Below are 9,248 nucleotides of genomic sequence, written 5' to 3'. Positions count from 1 at the left end.
AAACAGATTGGATGACAGGAAAATTTGGCACCAATAAAAATAGACATGGTAAAAGAACAAACTGTGAATGACCAGTCAACTTACAAAAATGTTCATACTTACCAGTAATCAAGAAAATGCAAGTTAATTTAACAATAAAATGACCTTTGACCTCTGAGAAAAAACAAGATGAAAATAAATGACTGTACAGTAGATTAGTATTATCTACCTATAGATTTATCTGTCTGTCTATCTTAGCACAGGATTTGAGACAACCTAGAGAAAATAAAACTACCTAACAATAACACACGTATGCACTCCTATACACACACAAACACACGCACACACACAAACCAGCTAAAATATAAAAATGGAATAAATGTCATCACCCAAATGGAAATCTAGTTTTTATATAGAATTATTCTAAATGTATGGAAATACAATTTGCCTTTAGTGTCACTTTTTATTCTAAAAAGAACTGCTGCTTGAGTGATAATTTACATGATTTTTTTTTTTTGAAAGTTTTTAGTTTATTAATCTGCTTGTGAAAAATCCAAAATGGACACAGGTAGCCTTTACTGCAGCACCTTTACTCTTTTGGCTGTGATCCAATCTCCAGCTCACTTTTTGCCAGCACCAACATTGGCCTTTGCAGTCCCCCTGACTTTCTTCATTCTGTTTTTGCGTTCCTTTCGTTGCTTTCTTGAGGTCTTTTTCTTCTCATACAGGCCATGTCTTGCAAGTCTATGTTTGGGTTCATTTTTCTTTGCATAATCCAGGGAGTCATAAATCATGCCAAAGCCAGTTGTCTTGGCACCACCAAAATGAGTTCTGAATCCAAATACAAAGATGACATCCAGTGTGGTCTTGTACATTTTGGCTAGTTTTTCCCGAATTTCTGTCTTAGGCACTGTTGCCTTCCCAGGGTGAAGGACGTCAATGACCATTTGTTTCCTCTGAAGTAGTCGGTTGGTCATGAACTTTCTAGTGCGGATAGTTACGGTGTCGTTCATGATGGCTGCCTATCTTCGGACAGTCAGGGAGGAAAAGAGCAATTTACATGATTTTTTTAAAGGAGGCATTAGCTGAGTTTAATGTGAAAGAGATACTTAAATTCTAAGAAAATGAGAAGTATTAAAAGTTTCCGAGAGCACAATTATATAGGGAGTCTATTAATTTGAGTGCACCAAGTCAAAGGATTGATCCTTTGGTAAGGCCTCTATGCTTTATGTGGAACCTTCAAAATCAATAACCCAGAAGCAAAACCAAACTTGAAAGAGAACAGCCCTCATGAATTCTATAGCACATGTTCAAATCCATTATGTGATTAAGGTAATCAGGATTGCTAGCACCTCTACTCATATACAAGAAGTTAACAGAAATATTTAATGGAGTAATCCCAAAACATATATAATTTTAACATTTTTTCCTATTAACACATAACAATAAAAAAGTTAGGCATATAATGAGACGTTATTTGTAATGAAAATCCAAAAATAGTGAGCTTAAAAGGAACGCACATTGAACCCACATGCAAAATTATCAGATAGAGACTTCAAATAATTCAGATTAATACTCTCAAATTTTTTTCTAAAAATATTTTATTAGAGAGCAGAAAGCTCTATAAACAAGTAGAAATTCTAGAACTGAAAAACATAATACTTAAAATTAAGTTGCTAAAGGATAGACTTACCAACAAAAATTTATGTAAAAACATATGAAATAAAAATATGTAATTAAGCATTACATATTAGTTTGCTACGACTGTTATAATAATAAAGTACCACAGATTGAGTGGCTTAAACAACGGGTCTTTTCTTTTCTTTTTTTTTTCTTTTTTTGAGATGGAGTTTCGCTTTTGTTGCCCAGGCTGGAGTGCAATGGCGTGATCTTGGCTCAACTCAACCTCCGCCTCCAGGGTTCCAGCGATTCTCCTGCTTCTGCTTCCCAAGTAAATGGGATTATAGGAGCCTGCCACCACGCCCAGCTAATTTTTTTGTGTTTTTAGTAGAGACAGGTTTTCACCATGTGGGCCAGGCTAGTCTTGAACTCCTGGCCTCAGTGATCCACCTACCTCAGCTTCCAAAAGTGCTGGGATTACAGGCATAAGCTACCACGCCCGGCCCTATAACAGATATTTTCTTATGGTCCTGGAGGCTAGAAATCCAATCCAAGGTATTAGCAGGGTTAATTTCTTCTGAAACGTTTTTCCTTGTTTTTTTTTGCATGAGTATCTTCAAATGGCTTTTCCTCTATGCTCATCTGTGTCCAATTTTCCTCTTCTTTTAAGGATACAGTTCATATTCGGTTAGGGCCTACCTTAATGAATACCCATTTAAACACAAACACCTTTGTAATGACCAGATCTTCAAATATAGTCACATTCTGGAGTATTGGAGGTTGGGGCTTAAACATATAAATCTGTGGGAGACACAATACATCCCATATCATTTGTAAAAATAAGAGGATGGAAGATAGAAACAGAAAATAGACATGAAAAAGATATGGTCCTTAGAATCCCAGGAGAGGCAAGATAATAAGAGAGAATATGAAATATTTGAAGATGAAAATAAGAGAATTTTCTCAAAGTGATTTAAAAGAAATCAAGCCACAAAATCAGGAAGCACCGTAATATTCATCTGAAAAATATTTTTAAAAGACATAAGTAAAATTGTCATGATAAAAATATTAAAATCAACCTTATAATGTCACATTGACTTTAAAGGAGTAAGTATGAGAGAGACCAAAATCAATTGGATTATATCTTCAGGTTGTTGTTGGGATGGGGGTGTCACTGAAGGAAGGTCAAGTTGAAATTCCATACCATGTAAAAAATGTTATTAAATGGTTGAGGTTAAACATTATCAGGTAAATAAAACTTACTCAGACACAAAAGACCGGCATTAAAAGATATACTAATAAGTTTTCCTAACAGAGAAAGAAATCATCCCATATGGAAGTTTGGAGGTACAAGATAAAGACCAACAAAAATACATATAAACATTATAAATCTAAAAGAATATTGATTGCAAAAAACAATGTAACAATTATACTGGAATTTATGTAACAGAAGGTAATAGCATGAGTTGGTAGAGAGTGAAAAATATTATTATAATGTTCTAGAGTCATTCTCTTGCTGGGAAGAGGTAAACATTTGGACTTGTATAGACTCTGATAGATCAAAGATTAATGATGCAATCTCCAGGAAAGATGCTAAAATAAAAAGTAAAATAATGTATAATAATCAAGATAATAAAGAGACATTATGAGATAGAGAGCAAGTAGTAGAATAGTATATTTAAATCTAAATGTATAACTATCCACATTACATGTAAATAGCCAATTTTTTCCAAAAGCAAGACTCCATCTCAAAAAAAAAAAAGAAAGACAAAAGTTTAGATTAAAAAATACTGCATTCTGCTTAAAAGAGTCAACTCTACATTAAATAAGAAGATTTATGCATAAATAAAAATATATTCTAAGCAAAATTAAACAACAAAATTGTGGTGCTACTGCAATATGGAAAAATTAGAACTAAAAAAAAACTTTGCAGGAGAAAAGGCCATTATATGCTAAAAAATAAATACCAGAGAGATATAAAATGTAAGATTTTTGAGCATTACAAAACCTACCCTAAAATATATAAAACATATAGTGTCAGAAATGACCGGGCACGGTGTCTCACGCCTGTAATTCTGGCATTCAGGTGGATCTGACCTGAGGTCAGGAGTTCAAGATCAACATGGCCAACAAGGTGAAATCCTCTGTCTACTAAAAATACAAAAATTAGCCGGGCGTGGTGGCATGTGCTTGTAATCCCAGCTACTCTGGAGGCTGAGACAGGAGAATTGCTTGAACCTGGAAAGCGAAGGTTGTAGTGAGCTGAGATGGCACCACTGCACTTCAGTCTGGGCTACAGGGAGAAACTCTGTCTCAAAAAAAAAAAAAAAAAAAGGAGGAAGAAAGGAGAAATACATATACCTACAATTATTTTGGGGGTATGTTTATGCACCTGTCTCAGGCTGTGGTACACAATATAGACAATATTATATTACTAAGAAAATATTTTCTCAACCAAATTAACAATTGCCTGGTTGATTTTTATGAAAGACTGAAGTATGTGTGTAGTTTATAAGTTCTCAGGAAGATTTCCATATTGATAGTATCTGCATTATATACTTTTGAGAATGTGGTTTTTGACCACTGTGGAATTGGCAAGGAATGAATGATAGGAAACTAGAAAATCTCCATGTGTTTGAAAATTAACACACATATTTATAGCTCAAGTCAAGAAAGACAACATACTAAAATTACAAATCATTTAAAGTATATATTAATTAAAATGTGAAATTAATAAAAATACAGGGTAAAGTCAAAGTAAGGACTTGAAAAACATGCTTTTTTAAAGGCCAATATGAAGAATGTACATTCAAAATGTATTTGACAAGCATTCACCTTAAGAAAATATTATCAAGAGAAAAGAAAATTAAAAATATAAGAAAATAAATAATATTTATGTATCAGAAACTAATAAAATAGAAAAGAAATAAAAAACTTATACAGAATAAATTGAACCAAAAGCTGTTTCTTTCAATTCAGGATAGTAATTAACTTTGGGAGAGAAAGAAGAAGTTGTAAGGGGCAGAGGTAAAAAAAAAAAAAAAAAAAAGCATATTCGGATGTGCTAATAACATTCTATTTCTTGACTAGCAGGCCTGTTATGAAGATTTCCTTGGTAAAAATTAACTTGCTATAAAATTAGAATCTGGGTACCTTTGGGTATGTATGTTGTACTTCAATACAGTTTTGAAAATTACAAAGAAATAAATGTAGTAAATATGAGTATAAAGTTTTCATTTCTATATTGTTGTCATGGCCAATTATTTAAAATGAGTTATGCTGGCCTTCTTTGACCAAGCCATTCTTGACTATAAGTTAATGAACAAATGGTAGTTGGGTATGTATGATATTCGAAGAATCATTCCAAGAGAAAAAAACATAGAGTGATAGTGAAAAAGTAGTCTTGGTCCTTAAATATCTCAATAGACAATACTATTACTATAAGGCATATTGAAATAATTATTTTAAATAAAATAATAAAAATACTCTGATAATAAAAAATAAGGAATTAAATTATAAATTAAAGTTTTAATGAAATGTGTTAGAATTTAAACTACATACTGATGTATGATCAACATCTGCCAAAATAAAGAAGAAATGGTGGAAAAGCACTTCAGGTTAAGGCATAAGGGTAACACTGTAGTGGAAAAGTCAGAGAATGGTAAATAAACTGGTACAGCTAAAAACATCTATATATACTACAAATATGTATATATATGGTGATAAATGAGATTATGGAAGATGGTAGTAAATGACAGTTTGCTTCATGTCATCAGGGAACTTGGACAAGAGAGGAGACAGAATATTATTGGCAAGTCAAAGCAAATAAGACTTTTCAGGAGGAGGGAGTAATGTGTGCGTGAACGTACAGAGGTGTATTTCAAAATTAACTATGGATGAATGATATTGGATATCCAGCAGAAGTCTACAAACAGAGCTTGACCAGTACTCTTCTCCCTAGATTCTATATGATGGTTACACTTCCAGTCAATAGTAAAAAAGAAATAGAAATAGCCTCTCATTAACTTGGAGGCAACGAAATTCAATGAAAGTGTGTCAAGGAGCCACGCTTTCCAGGAACCAAGAACAAGATCCACAGCAGTGGCCATCTACTGCGAACACTGCCATGTGGCTTCTTCCACTACATTCCCTTTAGTATTTCTGAATGCCATAGCCCTGAACACATGCTGCTATGTTGAGGGGTTCTTCAATTTGTAGGATTTTTGCATTATTTAAGTTTCTGAGAGGAAGCATCAAGTTGGTTATGCGCTGGTTATTTGCAAAAGCTATAGATTCCAGAGCATGTGTAAAAGAAAGGAATAAACAGAATATTAACTTTAGCTTGAGTTGCCTCCTGGCATAAGAATAAACAAATATCCTTTTTGTTGTTTGACATCTATACAAATTATTTTTATACATTGCATCCCCACCTCCCTCCCCCCGCACACAAATATTCCCATTGTATATAATGCAGCTACTCCTGTTACAACTAAAAATGAATTTACACTCTTCCCAAGTAGACAACATTTTTATAAGTAACTGTACACAGTCCAGGTTCAGAATGTCTATATAATGTAAATTCTTCTTCAAATTCTATCACTGTTATTTTCTGAAAATTATAGAACAACTGTGTAATTATAAAACTAACCACTAAAGCATATAAAATACTGAAGGTGAGGGAGTGAATACAAGGAATTTATTAAAATATATAAATATATACATGACAATTTCTATCAACTTCACTATTTAGAGGTTTTTCTGAATTGGATATCCTCAGAGACACACACACAGGCAAGGTATTAGTGGGACCCAGAGTCATGGCAGAATCTTACTCAGTCCTTCTTTCTGTCCTGTCAAGGAGTAACACTGAAATACACAGTTTAGAGCTCCCCAGTGTTCTTCAGGACTATCTGCAGAGGGGTTGCAATACCACCCCTGCATAAATCAGCTGTTGCAATCATAGCATATGGAGTCATACAAACCAAACTAGGATTAAATTTTTATTCCTCAGTTAAATTACCCTAAGGAAATCCACATGAGGCTATCAGTATGAGTTAAGGGAGGGCAAGAGTGTAGCAGAAATTGGCACACTAGGAATGTGAATAAGCTGGTTATGTGACTTTCTTATACTTTAAAGAAATACCTGGGTTCAGTCTTTTATATAGCCCACATCCCTCTGATGATGAAGTGCTACTCTGAGATCTGGATCTAATAGATGAGTAGATTCGTTTACATCCAGTTCAGGGTGAACTACTAGAAACAACAAAAGCAACAACAAACCAAGCAGTCATTTGATGCCCCAGAGATATATGCTGAACCTCCAGAATGGTCCCTAGCAAGTCAAGAACTGTTGTCAAAGGATAATCACAGAGTTACTACTGGAAGAGTGCACCATATAGCTTCAGATCCCTGGGGACCTCACTTGGGCTCTCGCTCACGTTAGCTTACCATCAGTGAGCATAGATACATTGAGCCACATTGACCCTAAGATTGTAAGTGCAAAGTAGAAGAGGCACAGCCTGGAAAAGCTGCCTTTCTAGCATGGAACACCATGGAAAGCTGGTTACTTTGGGGATGTCTCAGGTAGTATGTTGGAGCACTCTGCTCAAAGGTGATATATGGTCCCTCCTAAACCTATCAGCAGGCTCTTTTCTTAGCGGTTGGGGATACCGCATCTTGCCTTGTCCTCTCAGAAGGAAAAGACTGGCAAGTTCCAGATTCTTGGCCTGTCAAAAAAGTTCCTTGATGTAGCAGACTCCTGTAACTTTGTGTGATTTATTCTCAGTCTCAGAATACAGTTATACACTCCATGATGACATTTCAGTCAACATAGACTCTCTATACCTTTTGGTATAGCGTGGTGGTCCTAAAAGATTATAATTATAATGAAACTGAAAAATTATTTTAATCTGCCAAAGTCATAGCCTTCATAAGGTTGTAGTGGAATGCGTTACTCACATGTCTCTGGTGATGCTGGTGTAAACAAGACTACTATGCTGCTAGTCCTATAAAAGTATAGCACATACAATTATGAACTGTGAATAATACTTGATAATTGTAATAAATGACTTGCTAATTATTCATGCATTTACTGTATTATACATTGTATTGTAATCTTACAGTGCACTCCTATCTATCTATGTATCTATCTATCTATAAAATTAACTATAAAACAGCCTCAGGTAGGTCTTTCAGGAGATATTTCAGAAGAAGGCACTGTTATAATGGAACATGACAACTCCACAGATGTTACTGCCCCTGAAGACCTTTCAATGTGATGTGGAGGTGGTACATAGTGATAAAGATGATCCTAACGCTGTGTAGGCCTAGGTTAATGTATGTGTTTATGCATTAGTTTAAAAAAAAAACCCATGAAAAGTTTTAAAAAGTAGACAAAATCTTATAGAATAAGTATTAAAAACTATTTACGTACATCATACAATAGGTTTGTGTTTTCAGCTGTGCTATTACAAAAGAGTTAAAAAGTTAAAAGAGTTAAAATATTTAAAAGTTTATAAGAAAAAATACAGTAAGCTAAGGTTAAGTTATTATTGAAGATTTTGTTTTGTGAATTTAGTGTACCCTAAGTGTACAGTGTTTGTAAAGTCTATAGTAGTACACAACAATGTTCTAGACTGTCTCATTCACCCATCATTAACTTACTCACCCAGAACAACTCCCAGTCATGCAAGCTCCATTCATGTAAGCACTCAGTATAGGTATAACATTTTTAATATTTTATACCATGACTTTACTGAACTTTTTCTATGTTTAGATACACACATATTTACCATTGTGTTCCCATTAATATTCAGTAGATGATTTACAGGTTTGTAGCCTAGAAGCAATAGGGTATATCATATAACCCAGAGATGTAGTAAGATATGCCATCGAGTTTGTGTAAGTACACTCTACCATGTTTGTACAACAGCGAAATCACCTAACACATTTCATAAAATGTATCCATTAGACTTCACATCCAGTGTTGGGAATCAAATTTAAACATGAGATTTGGAGGACAAACATCTAAACTATAGCAATTGCTTAAGGGCTACTGGTAGCCCTGTGCAGAGGGTGAATAACCCTGAAACAAATGATAACATTTTATTTCTAGGCTTGTAAGGTAAAAGCAATCCTCTTGTGCTATTTTATCTTACTGAAATGGAGAAAAAGTATTTGTCAGGTCAATAGCTGCTTGCCAACTGAATTCATTTGTTTCTACAATAGACCATATCTGGAAGAACGACTGCAATGGAATGATGATATGATTAAACTTACAATATTCCATTGTGTTTCTCCAAGACACATTTAACTTTTGTATCAGGCAATATAGAGTCTGATATAAAAATGGAATAAGGATCACCTTTCCTCATTCTTTAATGTTTTTATGTTGATGCTAATAGCTGTGATTTACACAGGACGTTATTTAAAAAATTACTGCGCTTTTCTCCTATAGTAGTCTTAACCTGGTACATCAGTGAGTTATTATATTAATTCTGCCAGGTATTTTTAAATTTTAATTTCACTTATTTTTTATTATTTTTTAAAGAGATGAGGTCTTGCTCTGTTACCCAGGCTGCAGTGCAGTTGTATGATCACAGCTCATTGCAGCTTCAAACTCCTGAGCTCAAGTGGTCCTCCCACCTCAG

The 9,248-nt window shown here is 34.2% G+C and overlaps 1 pseudogene; it reads right to left on the bottom strand.

The window, feature by feature from the left end:
• Nucleotides 1-484: 484 nt before the first annotated feature.
• LOC102130153 (small ribosomal subunit protein eS24 pseudogene) lies at nt 485-1,031 on the bottom strand (annotated as a pseudogene).
• Between the last annotated feature and the right edge of the window lie 8,217 nt (nt 1,032-9,248).

Source organism: Macaca fascicularis, chromosome 16, assembly GCF_037993035.2.
Source record: "Macaca fascicularis isolate 582-1 chromosome 16, T2T-MFA8v1.1".
NCBI classification, from domain to species: domain Eukaryota; kingdom Metazoa; phylum Chordata; class Mammalia; order Primates; family Cercopithecidae; genus Macaca; species Macaca fascicularis.
The sequence above is the reverse complement of the archived record's forward strand: the minus strand, read 5'-3'. Positions and strand labels throughout refer to the sequence as shown.